The sequence below is a fragment of the Panthera tigris genome, chromosome A2 (genome assembly GCF_018350195.1).
Source record: "Panthera tigris isolate Pti1 chromosome A2, P.tigris_Pti1_mat1.1, whole genome shotgun sequence".
Lineage (NCBI taxonomy): Eukaryota > Metazoa > Chordata > Mammalia > Carnivora > Felidae > Panthera > Panthera tigris.
Window position 1 is genome coordinate 35,896,726 of NC_056661.1, and position 18,644 is coordinate 35,915,369.

The window sequence follows — 18,644 nt, forward strand, 5'->3', positions numbered from 1 at the left end:
CAAAAAGTAAAGCAAAAAGAAATGGAGGGGAGCTAGGAGAGAAACATAAGAAAATTAGAGTGCCAGACAAGGAAGTCCAGTACCTGAGTATTAAGAGTTCCGCTAAAAACAAAGAGAAAATGCAAGGGTGGGGAGGGGGGAATAATCAAAGAAAAAATTTTATTAACAGGAATGAAGGATACAAGTGTCCAGATTGAAAGGGTTTAGTACCCGGCACAATAGTGGAAAACAACATACACCAGAACGCTGGAGACAAAAAGAAGATCCTTAAAGGTTCCAGGATTTTATCAAGGATAAAAAACAGGTCAAATGCAAAAGAACCCATCTCCCAAGGTATTTACTGCTCAAGGATACCTTTTAAGAAAGCAAATGGAAGGGGTGCTCACCAAATAAAGGAATAAGCTAAGAAAGTCTTCCTATGCAGGATGCAGGAAACATGATAATCAGCACCGGTGCAAAAGAATGCAAGCCGTTTTAACAAAAAGACCCAAACAATGGCTCAAACATAATAAAAGTTCATTTCTCACCAAGAAAAGTAAAGTAAAATAAACTGCAGAAGCTCCCTTCAGCCGATACACTAAATGCAGTGGAAGACACTGGAACATCAACAGGTCTTGCCAACCCACGACATGGGCTCTCATTCCCAATGCGTCACATCTGTTCAACAGGCAAATCATCGGACCTCCCTGAACCTCAAGTTCTTCATCTTAAAAATGGATTTTAGAGTTTACTTTTTTTTTTTTAAGTTTATTTATTCTTGAGAGACAGAGCATGAGCAGGGGAGGGACAGAGAGAGAGGAGGAGACACAGAATCTGAAGAAGGCTCCATGCTCTGAGCTGTCAGCACAGAGCCTGACGCGCGGCTCTAACTCACGAACCGCGAGATCATGACCTGAACTGAAGCCGGACGCTTAACCGACTGAGCCACCCAGGCACCCCAAAAATGGATTTTAAAATAGCTACTTGGGCTACTGTAAAGTTGAAATGAGGCATGGTATAGGGAAAGGCTGAGTAAACTGCAACCATGCTAATGTGAGTTGTTGTAATGAGTAATAACAGCTCACTGTGACTTCCAGAACCCCTATAAATGCCCCATGTTGCCCTAAAGCTTTCCTCTGCATGAATTCATTTAATCCTCCCCACAATTTGAGGCAAGTGCTATCTTTATCCCCATTCAAAGAGGAGGAATTTGGAAGCAGGGCATCCAAATGTAACTTGCTCAAGTTCAGCTACCAAGTGGCAGAGCTGGGATATGGACCCAGGTCCCAGACTCTGCCCTCCTAACCACTGTGCAACACTGTCTTTCCAATGTCTACAAATGAGTGTTCAAGCCTCCCTTTTCTCCTACCCCTACCACCCCTTTTTTTCAACCAATACCTGGATCGTTCACTTTGTGGATACACACTCTCGGGCTTTCGCTCCGAACATTTTCCCCTTGTGTGCATATATTTTCGTGTATGGGTATGAAACCTTACTGGACATGAAACCACTTGATGCCAAAACCGAAATCAGCCTTGTTCACTCCACAGCGTTATGCAAAGTAGTAATCAGCAAATGGATCCTACCTGAGAAAACCTGACAAACCAAGTTAGTAAAACCACATTCCAAAGTATTTTCAATCTAATAAGTAATTTCAGACATCATTGGTTCTCCCGATCAATGGCTATTTCTATAACAGATGAAACCAAAAAAAAAAAAAAAAAAAAAAAAAGCAGACACAGGAATCCCTCGAAGTAGCATCCCAGGGTCGTGGCTCTCGTCATTAACATGGGTCTGACCTATAATGATGGCAGGTACAGTGCTGGCAACACTTTCCTTCAACCAACACTTGCCGAGCATCTCCCGTGAGGAGACAGTAGAGCAGTCACCAGTGGCCTAGCCAAACAGGAGCTTCAGCACAGGCCGTAAAGCAAACTGTCAATCGTGGAAATGGGGGTTCTGAATCTGGGGTCCTTGGGTAGAATTCAAGGGTCCACGAACTGGGATGCAGAAAAACAATGACATCTTTATTTGCACTAACCTCTATTTGAAACTCAGCATTTCCTTCAATTATCAAAGTCAGCAACAAACGACACAAGTTTATAACAGTTCCTATGACTTGGTCACAAAGAGAAACCACAGGTATTTTCAAGTTACATTACAGTTTGTGGTGCATACCTCAGAATATGTATCCATCACCACTCCACAATTATGTAGTTAATGGATTCGCCTGTAGAGCATGCTGTTTAATGCATTAATACAAAAGTGCACGCTCTTGATCACAAATTGCCTTAATGTTTTGGTCACTACATATTTTTTTTTTTTGAGAGAGAGACCGAGTGCGAGCAGAGGAGGGGCAGAGAGAGAAAGATGGAGAGACAGAGAATCCCAAGCAGGCTCCACTTGTCAGCACAGAACCTGATGTGGGGCTCGACCTCATGAACCATGAGATCATGACCTGAGCCGAAATCAAGAGTGGGATGCTTAACTGACCGAGCCACCCAGGCGCCCCTGACCACTACATTTCAGTATAGCTGGCTTCCTTTGTAATTGTATAAACTTTCTTTCATGTGTTTTAAGGTATTATTCTGAGACAGGATCCACTGGCCTCACCAAACCTCCAAAAGTAACTATGGCACAGAAAAAGTTAAAGAATCTACCTCCCAAGACATGCCAAAACATGTGATACAATATCACAGCTACCTTCTCCCTCCTTCCCCTTCCCACCCTAAGGAAGCTGAACCCAGCACCCATCAATTCTGCCAGTACTGACACCACAAGTTGGAAAGAAAACTCACAGATGATGCAGCTGACTTCTGTGTAAGGCATAAACCAGTCACAAAAGCACCAGGCGAGGGTTGCAGAATGAGTTTTGCAAGGTTGAAAAAAAAAAAAAAAAAATACAATTTGCCCTGTATAGAAAGCACCATCGTTTCAAGTACTTCTTGCAACCACTATTTGTAATGTATTCCAACTTGCAAGTGTAGAAATGGCCTCATTATCCCCACAGAGGTCCTTCAGAAAGTCTATTTCAAAGCAAGCACATTTGAAAGTTAGCCCGCAATCTAAAAGCCAGAGCTATAAATACGCATGGCCTGGGAAAGAAAGCAAGAGCAAGCTGGATTCCATGATTGCATCTTCAAGGAAGAAACTGGCAGAGCTGGAGGCCAGCAGATTGCTCAGTGAGCAGCTGAGAGGAAAGGGAGATGAACTGTCAAAGATCTTTAGGGTAACAAGTGTCAGAAGTCCAAGGGCAAAGAGACCCCTGTCACCCTGAAAGAGATAAAATACACATGCAAGCAAACACTAACAAAGAGGTTCATAAAAGCTTTCCCGATTTATATCGCAAGTGCCTGTGCAGGCTGTGACAGAAGGCAGGGGACAAGGAAGTGAAGTTATCGATATGAATGGGGTCTCGGGGTGAGAGCCCCCCGCCCAAGCAGAGCCCAAGACAAGGACATGAGGTGCATGACTGAGGTTGCTGCCATGTATGGTGGCAGGCAGATTCCATAGGGCCTCCCCAGAATTGTAGAGAACGGCTCCCAGAATCGTCCGCTGCTGAAAGCATCTCTCCACTGGGTTTTCATCAGAGGTATTACCTCCCATTTTCGTGCGGGCCGCCTTGGCTTGTACACACTGCATCAGAGAAGGCCCTGTGAGGAAGGTAGAAGGCTACCTGACAAACATAAGGGACAGAACGTGAGCAGCTTGGGCTGCTCATTCAAGTTGCTACCTTGTGTTATTTCCCTCAGCTCCCCAGAAGTTCACCTCTGGACTTGCTCAGAATGGTCCTCTGCAGCTGCCGGGGGATGAGGAATATGTCATAAGATACCGGAGGTATCTGCTACCCACGGCAAATGGGGAATGTGAGCTTTTTCTTCCAGAGCAGCTTTTCCTGCACTGAATTTCAAAATTCATTCACTCACCAAATATATCTGAGCCCCCACTATGTGACAGGCACTGCCTCAAGGGATGGGGACAAGCAGCGAAGGGGACACGTGAGGTCTCTGCCTTGTATTCTGCTATCAGCCATCTGAAAAAGGAGTATTCCAGACATTGATTAAAAAAAAAAAAAAAAAAAAAAGATGACAGCAGAAAGTGGCAAGGAAGGGGGAGAGGGCAGAGAGGATAATTTAGCAAGGGCAGTCGAAACTTGTTGGAGTTAGAGACTAAAAGATGAGAGAAGCCAGCTGTGGGACAGGTGGAAGAAGGACTTTGAAACAAAGGGAACAGCATGTTCAAAGGCCCTGAGGTACAAAGAGACCAGCTAGAGCGCTAGTGAGAACAGTCTCCCCTAGGGTGGATGCAAGAGGGCTTTTATTAGCAGCAGTTCTCATTGGTCAGAGAGAGAAAGCGCACTGTGGAAATTCATTTTCAGATAATGATAAATTCTGAAAAGTATACAGAGTCCTGTCTTCAAGTGGATTTCCAACCAAACCAAAGGATTTCTTTTCCTGCTTTTTTGTTTTGTTTTGTTTTCATTTTTATTTGTTTGTTTGCTTGGTTTTGGTTTTGGTTTTTTGGGGTTTTTTTTTTGTTTTTTTGGGTTTTTTTGCTTTCCACGTTTTCACCCACAGATCACTGAACTGGGGAGGTTCCCAGGGTTAACGAGGCTTGAACCCAAAGGAAAACTCCCCAACTGCCTGTAGTCCCAGGGCATTTGGAAAGGAGAAAACAAAACTAAACCATAAAGTAATTTCACATCTGAGGGAGAAAAGGTAAGGAGCAAGTGGCAAGAGGCACAGGTGAATAGTGTCCTGTGCACACAGGCCAGCTAAGGAAGCGGGGTGCAGCCTCGGGGCTCCTCAAAAGGTGAAGGGTCCTTCCTCAAAATGGCAAAGCTTGTTCTGCATCCCCGCTCCTTTCTCATGTCATGGGTGATGATACATTGATTGGCACAACAGAAAATCAGGTATCGATTTCATATATCCCTCCCTGGACATCAGAATTGAGAATCTTGCCAGCTGACTGCCCTCTAATTTCAATTATTTGAGGCCTCTCAGGCTTGAGAGTCTCAGTCCACAAATAATAATCACTGCTATCAGAAACCTTTTATTTAGCACTAACTAGTTGCCAAATGTTATGCTGAAAACTTGTTGTATATATTAACTCATTCAAGTCTTGCACAGCTTTCCGAGGCACGGACCTTATTAGAGGAAATTCAAACACAGCAAGGTTAATACTTTGGCCAAGGTCATAAAGCTGGTAAGTGGGGAAGCCAGGATTTGAACCAGCAAGGGTCTCACTCCAGAGTCCTTCTCTTAATACAAGCTCTAAGGGCTTTGTTAAATCCGTGTTAACCGCACAGCTGACTTGCCGTGGTGATGGTGTCGTGAAGGTTGGAAGCCTGCCTGGAAAAGAGAGCCCACATCTCGCACACAACTCCTGCCATCTGAAAACCAGTTTCCACAGTATGTTACATCCATCATGAAAGGGTCTCAGTAAAAATGATTTTAGCCAAGAGAGAGAAAAAAAGGAAAGAAAAAGAAGGTTTAGAGAAATTGATCCTCCAGTAATACCCAAAGTAGTCGAAGAAATTAACGCCCATTGTCCAAATAGAAGGTGGAGGCAAAGATATGCACCCACTGTCATTCTCAAGATAATAGCTTTCTATCTAGCTGGCTCCTGGAAAGTCACCTGCTTTGGAGAATGCCTCGATCCTCAAATGAAAAATCTTCCAGCTTCTGATACGAGTGTCAAGAAGGCAAAAGGCTGGAATGAGCTGAGCCCAGTTGAAGGCAAGAGGCTGGAATGAGCTGAGCCCAGCAGAAAACGCACAGAACTACAAAAGGGCTATTTTTGTCACGCTCAGGGCAAGGAGAACAACAAGACATGGGTCTCTTGCTTGGAGACAGTGGCATGATGCTAACGGGTGACAGCGAGTGGAATTACTCAACCTCCAGTCTATGCCTGTGTTCTGTTAAGAAGGATGAGATGCTTTCCATAAGGGGTAGAGGGAACACAGGTTAGAGGGAAGTGCGGTCCAAAATAGGTGTTGCGATTGTCAGAGTGCCTGCCCTCTCTAAATGAGTCCAAGGCTCCTCGCCCTGATGAATTAAATCCCATACCTCTGATGGCATGGGATGTGAGGTGGCAAAAATATTACTGGCAAACTGAAAAATCTGGGAAACAGGAGACATACCAGCAAATGAAAAGGAGTGAAAACAGAGGTTCTGCCAATCACGTTATCAGTAAGCATGGGCCAACCTCACAAAAAACACTTAGAATGCCATTATTAACATGCATGGCCAGGAGCAGCAAGGATTCCTTGGAATCTGTATGGATTCAACAAGGAATAACCCATGCCAGGCAATGCTCATTCCCTTTTTCATACTCATAGCAGTTGACGATCAAAGGCTGTTATGATCACCAATTCCAGAATTCAGCAACATGTTCTAAGTTTTTCATAAAACTCCAAGCAAAACTATAAAGAAATATAGTCCAGGCATAATGAAAATAAATAGGCTGAATAACCCATCAAAAGTTTTCCTTGCTGCTGATTAATTACATCTATGTCAATTCAGAGTGTATTCTCTGGAGGAATGGCGCTGGACTCCGTCCAGGGCCCCCATCCTGGTCATCTTCTTATCATTAATTTAGATGCTGACATTGCCAGCATCCCACTCAAATTTGGGGATGATCTGAACCCAGGAAGAAAAACAACAGTTTTGATATGTCAAAAGCAAAACTGAAAAAACTCCAGTAAGGTGCCCAATCCACTGAAAGCTAAGAGAGTTAAATTCTCTGGAGGCAAATGCAGGTTATGAAGGTTGGGGCTAAAAACCTAAGTAGAAAGCAGAGGATGGAAGAAACACCGCTCTCATGTAGCACATGGAGGAAAAATTGCTCAGAGATGTCTCAAATGACTTTGAATTTAAAATGCTGAATTTAAACCAGGGAATACAATATGGCTGCTAAAAATGTTATTTTGATATTACGTTTCATTAATGAAAGTATATTACTTACAACTAGAGAAGGGTAATTCGGTTATACTCTGAATTAGACCAGAATGAAAGATCTCACATTATTCAGTCCAATTTAAGATTCAGTTCTGTCCCATAGCACTTCTGCCACGATGAAATGTTCTGTATCTCCAATGCAACAGTCATCCCAATATGTGGCTACTGAGCTCTCGATATGTGGCTAGTATGGCTGAGGAACTGAATTTTTAGTTTCATGTCACTCTAATCAATTTAAATTTATGTAGCTGCTTATGGCCCATAGCTACTGTATTGGGCTGCACGGCTCCAGACCAAGCCATACGCCAAATGGTGAAGAAAGCCGGGAGGAGAGCAAGCCTGAAAAAAAAAAGACTCGGGGAGACAAAATGGCAACAGTATTTACTATCTGAAGTGCTGTCTTGTGGAAAAAGGGTTAGAAATATTCTTTGGAGCCCACTAAACAGAACTAGGACTTAGAGAAATTAGAGTAAAATTAAAAAACAATCATGGCTGTGTAGAAATAAGTGTTTAATAATGACAGTGTCAGTTCCGTAAAGCAAGACCATAGCCTACCCCGTAGCAGAGTGCCTGGCACTGAGGAGACCCTCAAGAAATACTTCCATTTAGTAAGTAAATGAATTGGGGCACCTAGGTGGTTCTGTTGGTTAAGCATCTAACTCTTGATTTCAGTTCAGGTCATGATCTCCCAATTTGTGAATTCGAGCCCCACACTGGGCTCTGCACTGACAGCACAGAGCCTGCTTGGGATCCTCTGTCTCTCCTCTCCTCTCTTCTTTCTCTTTCGCTCAAAATAATTAAACTTAAACATATATATGTGTGTGTGTGTGTGTGTGTGTGTGTGTGTTTATATGTGTGTGTGTATATATATATATACATATATATATACATATATATATATATATATGTATGTATATACATACAAGGGGGCCCCTGGGTGGCTCAGTCAGTTGAGCGTCCGACTTCAGTTCAGGTCATGATCTCGCGGTCCGTGAGTTCAAGCCCCGCATCGGGCTCTGTGCTGACAGCTCAGAGCCTGAAGCCTGTTTCAGATTCTGTGTCTCCCTCTCTCTCTGACTCTCCCCATTCATGCTCTGTCTCTCTCTGTCTCAAAAATAAATAAACGTAAAAAAATAAAATAAAAATTAAAAAATACATATATATATTAAGTGAGTGAACCAATCAATGAAATAGGAACCTGTCCAAATGGAATACAAATGTGTCAAGACACAACGAATTCCCCAGTGTGTGGGAGTCCCCAAGTAGCTGGCTGACCACTGGCCGGGACAGGCACCCACCAAAAGGCTGCTGGACTAGATCGCCTTCAACGTCCTTCCAAATCTGCTCACAGCCTCACATCTGCTATCAATGGGATGGGATTCAAACCCTGACACTCACTATTTCTGTGATGATACATCTACTGCTGCATAACAGATTAACTACATACTTGACAACTTCGCACAGCACAGAACGCATTTATTATCTCACACTTTCTGTAGACCGGGAATCTGGGCACAACTTAGCTGTGTGCTTCCTCAGGGTCTCATGAAGCTGCATGCAAGCTGTCAGCCAGGGCCAGGTTCTCACCTGAAGGTTCAACTGGAGAAGACCCCACTTTCCCACTCACGTGGATGTTGGCAACACTGTCCTTCATCCTTGAGGTTGCAGGACTGAAAGCTTCAAGGCTTTTTGCTGGCTCTCAGTTCCTAGAGGTCATCTGCATTTCTTTGCCACATGGGCTTTCCCAAGATGCCTGCTTACATCTCCAAGCTACCAAAGAGAATCTCTAGGGCAAGGCTACTAGCAACCAGAGTTTACATATGTAACAATCATAGCTATGACATCCCATCATCTCTGCTGTATTCCACTGGTTAGAAGCAAGTCAGATCCTGGCCCACAAAGGTGTGAACTCTAGGAGGCAGGGATCACACAAGGCTACCTACCGCAGTGTCTGACAGTGACCTTGGCAAGTCAGCACACTCCAGCTTCTCCTCCATAGAAATGAGGCACTAATAGGGGCACCTGGGTGACTCAGTTGGTTAAGCATCAGACTCTTAATTTTGGCTCAGGTCATGATCTCACGGTTTGTGAACTGGAGCCCCATGTTGGGCTCTGTGCTAACAGCACGGAGCCTGCTTGGGATTCTCTCTCTCTCCCTCTCTCTCTCTGCTCCTCCCCTGCTTTGTCTCGCTCTCACTCTCTCTCTCAAAATAAATACATAAACTTTAAAAAGAAAGAAAGAAAGAAAGAAAGAAAGAAAGAAAGAAAGAAAGAAAGAAAGAACGCACTAATAGCACAATGGAGTCGTCATTGGCACATTTAATATACAAACTCACTTTAGAATGTAACCAGGGTCAAGTTTGTCTCCAAAGCAGTGTTTAAACGTCACAACAACAGATTTCATAGAATAGATTTAGGTTAAAGAGATTTAAGATTAAAAGAGAAGTAAGCCAACCCTTTAAGCCAGAGAAATACTTAAGAATTCTCAACTCATCACCCATCTATGGAAGTTTGGTAGTTACAAGCAGAATTCATTCAACATTCATTTATTCAATGCATTTGAACACCCAGACTTCTGCATTCCCTTTGTTCCTTCCTGTGGACTAGCTCAGCAGTTCTCAAACGTAAGGTATAAGAACTCTTGTACAGGGTTGTACCCAAAAATATTTTATGGGATGTTTCAGGAAAGAATTCTGACTATACACTGTTTTTCTTTTAGACACTTAATTCAGCACGAAATCCCATGGGCAGTCTGACTCCATTGTCCCAACCTCATAAGCTTGTCCTGATAAAACATCATTAAAAGGGTGACACAATGTTTGGTACTTAATTAAGTGTTCGATAAATATCAGCTCCTATCTCCTATTAAATTACTAAACACACACAAAAAAGATTTGATGATAGATTGTGCCTGGAATATTTGCTCATTTCGATGTCACTTTCCCCAAAACAGGGTTAGGCTCTGTATCTTTCTCTTCTGTGGAATTTACATTTCAATAACTGTAGCCACAAAACATGTTAAGGGCCCGGTCACATTCTGGGCAGCTTGCTGCTAAAACTGAAGACGCTGCCGACGTTCAAGAAGAGAGCAATTATGCCAAGCTGATCGATAAAACGAACTGTAAAGATTAATCCTCCATAATCCATTTTTTTCCTATAGAGGACTGAGCATGGCGATTTCTCACTCCTCTACCCTATGTCTCTATCATCTTCTCAGAAGACAAGGACAAAACACAGACAATTAAAAGGTGCTTTCCAATGAGACCCAAATGTTCTTCCCTACAAGATTTACACTCCCTGCAGATGTGGACTGCGAGGGTAAAGAGAAAGGGGACGATAACAGAGACATCGTCTTGGGCACTGTGCTGGACAAGGTCCCCATGCTAGCTCATTTGTATCACACATCCTTCCTAACTGATGGGTACGATCGACTCTGTTTTACATATGGAGAAACAGAAGCTCCGGGAAAGGTTACCCGGTTTGCCCAAAGCCACACACACACACACACACACACACACACACACACACACACACACACACACACCCAACATGGAATTGGAAGCTAGACCCTCAGAAGAGGATCCCCTAATATACAGCATCTCTCCAGCATAGCAGAATCACCAAAGCCAATCAACAAATATTTGAAAGTATATGTCCTGGGCACTGGACGGCTTATAAATAAGCCAGAGCACCAATAAGCAGGAAAGACACAAAAATACAAATTCACTTGTAATTTTGGAGTAGCAGGTAGGGGACAGGGAAAGAAGATTGTTTAATTTATACCAGTATGTCAGAAAAGGTTAGACAGAAAAATAAAAAGCCATAAAGCCTCCAGGAAAGCTTACGTGTATGTTGTGATGTATGGGTCAGCAGGTGGGGCTGTCTTGGCTCAAAACCCTTATTAGTAGTAATATGTTTCTTGCCCACACAGAGGGCTCTGGCGCCCAGATCATCAGCCCAAGTGGTGTGAAATCATTTCAATTCTCCGCACCTCACCTCTGAGGCATCACCCCTCCCCTAAGCCCCCTTGGATCAATGTTTCATCCGCTACGTTCGAGCGAATCACTGATCCTACCCCTTCATTCTTTGAGTCTAGGCTCACAGAATATTTCCCGCACCTTTATTCCATTATTTCCATTCTATTATTTTCCCCCTTGTCTGTTTCCCACTTCCCAAGACATTAAAGGGAAGCCCGCCCCTAAAGGGTGTATAAGCAATTTCCTTTCCTAACACCTGGCAGGGCCCCTTTAATCATGAAACATCAGGAAAAACCTGCAAACCAAAATCTCCCTTCCCTTTTTACCAGTCCCATCGAAGCTGGGTCTTTTTATTTGCCTGCAGACACTACATCAAAAGAAGGGGGCGGGGGGGGGGGGGGTACTGGTTGATTAAAAGACTGCCATAGCTCAAGGACACAACCAAAATGTTAGATGCCTGACTTAACTACTGGCCACTAATTAAATGCAAAACAGTAGCATTAATGCAAAAGGGGATGAGCAACACTATATTGGGCTTTTCTTTTTTTCCGAACAGGGAACACCCCTGGTTTTCCCCCCCACCCCCACTCCATCCCTCTGCATTTTCAAAGTGCCGGGGACCAGAAGAGAAACCGAGCAGCATACCGTTAATCAACTCTTCCTCATCTGCATGTGACGCTGCATTCAGAGAGAATTAATGACGGGTGTAGCTGAAAACCAGGCGGACCAAGGTGCTGTTGGCTCCCACTCAAGTGCTCCTGGATTTCTGGCTGTTCTCTTAAGCCCCAAGAGATCAAACTCGGTTCTTCTGCTTCAGCCAGAAAATTGCAAAGTCCTAAGACTACTCTCCCTGGGCTTCAGAAAACCACTAGAGATTAACAAAATGAAAAGAAAAGATGCTGAGTTCTCTGATATTTTCCTCTGGGTGTTTGTTAAACCACTTGGGGATCTCACTTTAGGGGTTCACGGCATTTACACAGGTTCCTAATGCAGGTGGCTGTTGAGAAAGCATGACTGAAGGCATTGGGGGAAGGAATCCTGCCCCCAAATATTTCCCCAGCCAGGTTATCTTGCTAGAGATCAATGCTTGGGGTTATTAAGGAATTGTATGTCCTGGAGGAATTAACATGGGAAGACTTTAGGCTACTCAGTCTTTCACTAAAATGCCCTAATGACTATCCTTTTGAAAAACACCAACGAAACTAAATAATAATAAATACAGTGGGGGCTTATATTTAATGAAAACTTCCTGCGTGTCAAACACTGTGCTGTGTGCTGTGCGGGTATTTCCTATCCAATTCACACCTGATATTTTCTTTTTAAAGATGAGGACACCTGATTAACATTATTTGCCCAGGGTTGCACAGAGTCAGGACTGAAGCCAAGATTGAAATCCAGGTAGAGGGACGGTAGAGCACGGTTTTCTGAAGGCCACCTAGTTCTGCCCCATTCACACCTAGTGGCTGGTTGGGGTTGCAAAATAAAGCTAACCACCAGGGAGCAGAAAAGAGGGCATAGGGGAGGCAGCATGGCCAGCTGGAACACCAAAGAGCCCAGGAAGAGGGGGGAAAGACGTCCTGGAAGGGACAGGGAAAGGCTGCCAAAGACAAAGCTTGTTTTATTTAGCAGAATGGTTATGAGCAGAGCCTTTGAAGGCAAGCCACCTGGGTTCAAATTCCAGCTCAAATCACTAGCTGCTAGCGTTCAATTTATAGTGCTGTTCCTTGCTGCCTCTCTGTCGGGCACAAGGTCCTGCAGAAGGGTAACCATTTGGAGAAATCAATGTTACTAATCTGATCAATGTTGGAAAGACATTCTCAATTAGAGACGGAGAAAGACAGAAAGAGAGAGACGGGGAGAAATTCAAGCTCTGAGCTACTAGTTGAGTGATGCTGACAAGAGGCTCCACACTCTCTTTTCCAGTTTCCTCCTCTGTAGAATGAAGACAATAGTCCTACTCACCCCAATTAAATGGGCTAATATGTTCAAACGATTTGGAATAGTGCTTGGCACACGACAAGCGCTACATAAGTGTTTTAACTATTTAACAATTCTGGCAAGAACAACCCGGGCTCAAACATTAGTCTGAAAAAAAAAAAAAAAAAGCTATGCAAAAGAAACAACCATTGTATGTCCACTGAAACCACGTATGAGAGTGTTCATAGCAGCCAAAACCTAGAAAAAATTCAAATGTTTAATACCGGGATGGATAAGTATAGAGTGGTCTATCTGTACGATGAAATACTACACAGCAGTGAAAAACTGTTATGTGCAAGATCAGACATCATATTGCCCAGAAAACTCAGGAAAGAGTACACACACAAGTTCCCACGTATATGAAGCCATAGTAGAAGGAAAGCTAAGAGAGAGATTCATGGTCACCTAAGTGGGGTGGGTATAAGGGACCCATTCTGCATTCTGAATAGCAGTTTTGTGGGCGTGCTGCATATATGTGCATATTCACACGGCTAAGATTTGGGTACTTTATTATAAGTTACACCTCAAGTTTCAAAAATGAACAAAAGCCACTGGGTCAGTATGGTACATGTGATTACACGTACAAAGTTAAATTTTTTGTTTTAATAATAGTTTCAAACATTATTTAAGCACTGAGGCATTTAGCCTGTGTTTCATTAATTGAAAGATTAAACTCGTTATTTCACTGTCTCGTTAAATGAGACTGAATATAAGTCTATTTCAATAAAAATATGGGAAAATTTGGGGAAAAAAACATGAAGGCAATGTGCAAATGACTGAAACTTAGAAATTCAGAAATCACCAGATTATGAGGCAGCTATGGATGGGAGTCAAATGGGCCTTTATTCTAGTCCAAGGGTGGAAGGACTGAATCAGCCTGTTCCTATACAACCTATAAACTAAGAATGGTTTTTGCACTTTTAAATAGCATGGGTGGGGGAGGAGGAATCAAAATGATATTTCTTGACATTCCAATTTCGGGACTCCTGGGTGGCTCAGTCAGTTGAGCATTTGACTCTTGATTTCGGCTCAGGTCCTGATCCCAGGGTTCCTGAGATCCCTGCTCACTGAGGTGTTCGCAAGTAACCACCATAATTAGCTCCTTTGCTCCAGAGTCTGACTTTATAAAGCTCACAGGACATGTGCAAGCCCTGAGTTCTGACCCAGTGGCAATCAGAGCACCATCGGAAGTTGCTTCCACAAGACAATGCAGAAAACAAACCGTCGCGAGGGAACTGATGGGTTTCTCGTAATACATTATAAAATTTTCCCTTTTTTTTTTTTTCTGGAATGTTACTGAGCCCTCAGGTTAGTTCTTGCTTAAAAACCAACCCACTTTAGAGTCTTCTTCTGTTTTCAAGGCATTGGTGCATCTTCATTTTTTTTTTAATATTTATGTATTTATTTTGAGGCGGGGGGGAGCAGAGAGAGAGAGAGGGAGAGAGAATCCCAAGCAGAGTCCAACCTATCAGCGTAGAGTCCGACATGGGGCTCAATCCTACCAACCACAAAATCATGACCTGAGCCGAAATCAAGAGTCGGATGCTTAACCAGCTGAGCCACCCAGGTGCCCCAGCATTATCGTATCTTCAGAGCATCAGCACTTAAGGCTATTGATGGAAATGTGCCAAAAGAAAATAATTGGGAGTGCCAATTGGCTGATAAGAGAATTTGACTGTCAAACAGTGATGGAAGATGAATTTTCCTACCTCTGAACGTTCAATAGACTATCTCTTCCACATGGAATATACTTCCTCCTATCTTCAGTGTAGCTACCAGACTGAAAGTTCCCTGAATATGAAAACCGTATTGGAATCAAGAATGGTACCCTGCTCACCATCTTATGCAAAATGGGCATTTGAGAAATACATGGAAGAAGGAAGAAACAGGAAGTTCTAGTCCTCATTCAATACATATGATACTGATTAAGACACACTGAGTTTATGTGCTCATTTCCTCAGGTTTTAAGTGACTATCTCTGCAAAAGCAATAACTATTTTTGACAGACAAGTTCAAAATCAAAACCTACCACCGTGAATGTGTACTTTTGGAAATAGGGTAAATATCTTACAGTTGTGAGAAGTTGTTTCGTATAGAATGCTGTTTAAGAAAAGGTGTGAGGTTCCTACTGGCTCTAATGTTAATCATTTATGATATACTGTGGTTCAGAGCTCAGCAACTGGAATCATTTCAGGCAGTAAATATACATTTCCTGTCAAAACACATCAAATGGGTAAGACTTCAATCTATTGGAGAATGAGTTGTAACTAACTTCAATATTGGCAATTTGGAGAATGCTCTGATGGCTTTTAATAGCTGTGGCAGTTTTCTCTTCACTTCTTGCCCCCAAACCACAGAGGATCTCTGTCTGACCCTCCCCAGAAATGGTTCTCAGTATCTATGTAGTATGGGAGGGATGTAAAATGCACCCCTCCAGATCCAAATCTGCCGTGGAGCGTGTCTGTTCCCATCACTCAGATCTTCCAGAACTAAAGCTATGTCTACACATAACTTGAAAGAGCATTCTGGATTTATGAGCTATAAATCCTTCTACCATGTTATGAACTCATTAAGGGTGAGGTGTTAACCTTCTGCCTGTACCATTTCACTTCACTACATGTAATGATGACGTAGAAAATAAAGGCTTCAACACAAAATTACTTGCTCTTTTACAAAAATTAAGTCCCCTGGTACGCAGGCCAAGGCAGGTACTTTAGCACCATACAATCGCCAAGGCCTCCTGCTGCTTTTATCTGTTTTGCCTTCTTCCCACCTGTCTTTCTTCCTCAAGGTCACCTCACGGACCAAGACGGCTGCTCGGGCACCAACTATCACATGACATTCCAGTACTTAACATATCCCCAAAGGGCTCCACTCTCAATGTTAGGAAGACTCCCACAGAAATACCACCTGTCATTTCTACATGTGTCTCACATGGCCACCCTACTGCCAGAAAGATTGTGAAACAGTCATGATTCTGTACAGCATGTGCCTAGCTAGAAATCAGAGCGCCATTAGGAAGGAATGGGTGGAAATGGATATTATGTAGGCAACAAGCATCTCTTCCACAACCCTGTATTGTATGTATACAGATGGACCATCGAAGACCAAATAAAAGAAAGAAATGTAGATTCTCCAATATGGCGCCTCTTGTCACCTCACGGAACCTCCCAGGAGATTCCATTCTATCATCCTGGAGGCCAACACTCACCCATAGATGTGAATATTCTCAGACTGGACATTTCTTCTCGGATTGGTCAGTAGTGCATATTCCCTCATCATGTTAACAAAGTAGCAAATTTCACAGGTAAACAGCACCTCAACTCTACTTACTGTGACACCAACGTGTTCTATGGTTTGAGTTTTCAGGTTTTGTCTCCTGTGAAATTTAATTATAAAACCGTGTGTGTTTCTATCTCATCCAAACCCAAGAGCAAGATCACAGTCTTACTCCCCTGTGTGTCAACATGGCAGGACTGAAAGCTGAGAGAAGTGATGGCATTGACCAAGGATCAGATGGAAAGGGAGAAGCCCAAACTCTGAATTCCACAGCTCTGCGTTTTCACACCAGTGCCCAGCCGTATGGAAGATCACTACAGCTTGGCAGAGGCAATGTGGCTTTTGGCAGGACTTCAGGAATAATGACAGTGTGCATTTATACACTAAGCTGCAGTTTTCAAAGCATTTCCACATAGTCAGCAATTGGAAACGCCCACCAATGCTTTATAGGAGGCCAGATTGCTGTTGCTCTGAGTAGGTAAGGGATTTATGGCCTTGAGGTAACATTCATGATTTAAAGAATAAGGAGCCAGCCAAAAAAGAAAAGGAAACAAACAGGATGCAAGTTCCAAGGAAAGGAACGTCAAGTACAAAGCCATTGAGGAAGAAATGAGTCTAGGCATTCTAGGAAATGAGAGATGGCCAAAGTGGTTTTAGGGGAATAAGCAAGGGGAAGGTGTCTCAGATGACATCAGAAAATTGAGACACTGGCAACTGACATCTTTTGGCCCTACTTCTACACAACTGCTACTTTTCCTACAACCACATGCATTTTCTTTCTTTTTTTAATTGTTTTAACATGTATTTATTTTTAAGAGAGAGAGAGACAGTGCATGAGCAGGGGAGGGGCAGAGAGAGAGGGAGATCAAGAAAACCAAGCAGGCTCTGCACTGTCAGCACAGAGCCTGATGTGGGGCTCAAACTCACAAAACGTGAGACCAAGACTTAAGCTGAAATTAAGAGTCGGACTCTTAACTGAGCCACCCAGGTGCCCCACTTCTTTTTTCTAAAGCAGGCTCCATGCCCAACATGGGGCTCAAACTCACAACCCCAACATCAAGAATTGCATACTCTATCGACTGAGCCAGCCAGGAGCCCAAACAAAATCCATTTTCAACATGGAAATGTTATCTATCTTCTGTCTGTCTCCACCTCCACTCAAATTCCTTCTCTAACTTTCAAGAAAGACAAGGTATCTTTTAATAGCAACATATGCTATTCATTTTCAAATATCTACAAAGTTTCAGAATTATAAAACTCCATTTGCTTTAAAAGCAAATTTTCCACAAGCTTTCTCTGTGCTTTCAAATTTTATCTCAATATGTGTATTTTTTAAAAGAAGATATACATACAAATACACAGGATCCTATTGCTTATCTATCCAGAGTAAACCTACAAAACATCCCTCTGCAAGGAGAGAATTCCAAACCCCTGCTATAGTATTTACACCTAGTAGGCCCTCAATTTCACTGGCTCCTTTGGCCTATCACTTAGAAGGTCCCGTGTTTCAAACAGTTAGAGGGAGAAAAAAATTTTTAATATCTTGGCATCCATCAACCAGCATTTTCAAGGGCATGAGAACTGCAGCGCCCAAGGAGCTGTCTAAGGTGCTTAAGGTTAATGGCTGTATTTACATAGCCATCAATTCACTTTACAAAGAACTGCCCTGGTAGAATGATACAGCTCCCATCAGGAAGCCCAGCCCCGGCAGAGCAGACAGGAGTCTGAAGGAGGGAAGGAAAACGCCTGATAAATCTTAACGACTCCGTCCTGTTTTCATTAGATTATTTATCTCCCTCTTTTCAGTTAAAAAGTCTTGATCCTCTTGTTGAACAAAACAGACTACACTTCCATCACTTGATGAGTCACTTACTAAAACATTTTGACAGTAAAATAGTAGCTGTACCCCTTCTGAGGGAGGTATACCTATACATGCACTGTCCAAAAAGGCAGCCGCTAGACATGAGCAGCTATTTAAATAATGCTAAATTAATTGAAAATAAATAAAATTTAAAATTCAGTTCCTCCTTGACAACAGCCGCATTTCAAGTGCTCAACAGTCAGTCACATGTGGCTCAGTGGCTGCTGTTAGTGGAGGACACGGATTTTAGAATATTCTCTTTCATGGCAGGAAGTTCTACTGAAACTTTTGTCCGGTCTGTAATGTAAAAGGCTTGACCTGTAGGGAACAACTAAATAAAATGCAGTACGTTCCTAATGAAAGTTAGTTAAAGAAAGGGACAAGAGCTATGGGTCACTCTCCAAGACAATGGTAAGGGAACAATGCAAATTATTGAAACAGATGTATATAAATTACTATTTAAGTGAAAAAATTCTACACAATACTACACAATACGACCTATTTAGTAAACATATGTAAATTAAATAATATAAATAGAAAAGTTTAAATACATTTTGATGTTTCCACATTATACTTTTGAAATAAACGTAAATGCTCCCTACTTCTACTGAC

At 42.7% G+C, this 18,644-nt stretch overlaps 1 protein-coding gene across 5 annotated transcripts in view; it reads right to left on the bottom strand.

The window, feature by feature from the left end:
• The window catches only part of TAFA4 (TAFA chemokine like family member 4), a 172,776-nt gene that overhangs the window by 140,925 nt on the left and 13,207 nt on the right, over positions 1 to 18,644 (bottom strand). For 3 of the 5 annotated variants that reach the window (XM_042979385.1, XM_042979382.1, XM_015543892.2), the window contains exon 1: positions 8,526 to 8,693. The exons of 1 other annotated variant lie outside the window; for it this stretch is intronic. The gene's annotated coding sequence lies outside the window, so the exon portion shown is untranslated. Of the gene's footprint in view, positions 1 to 8,525; positions 8,694 to 18,644 lie in introns of those variants that run through there. One more of the 5 variants, XM_042979383.1, reaches the window with a different exon arrangement.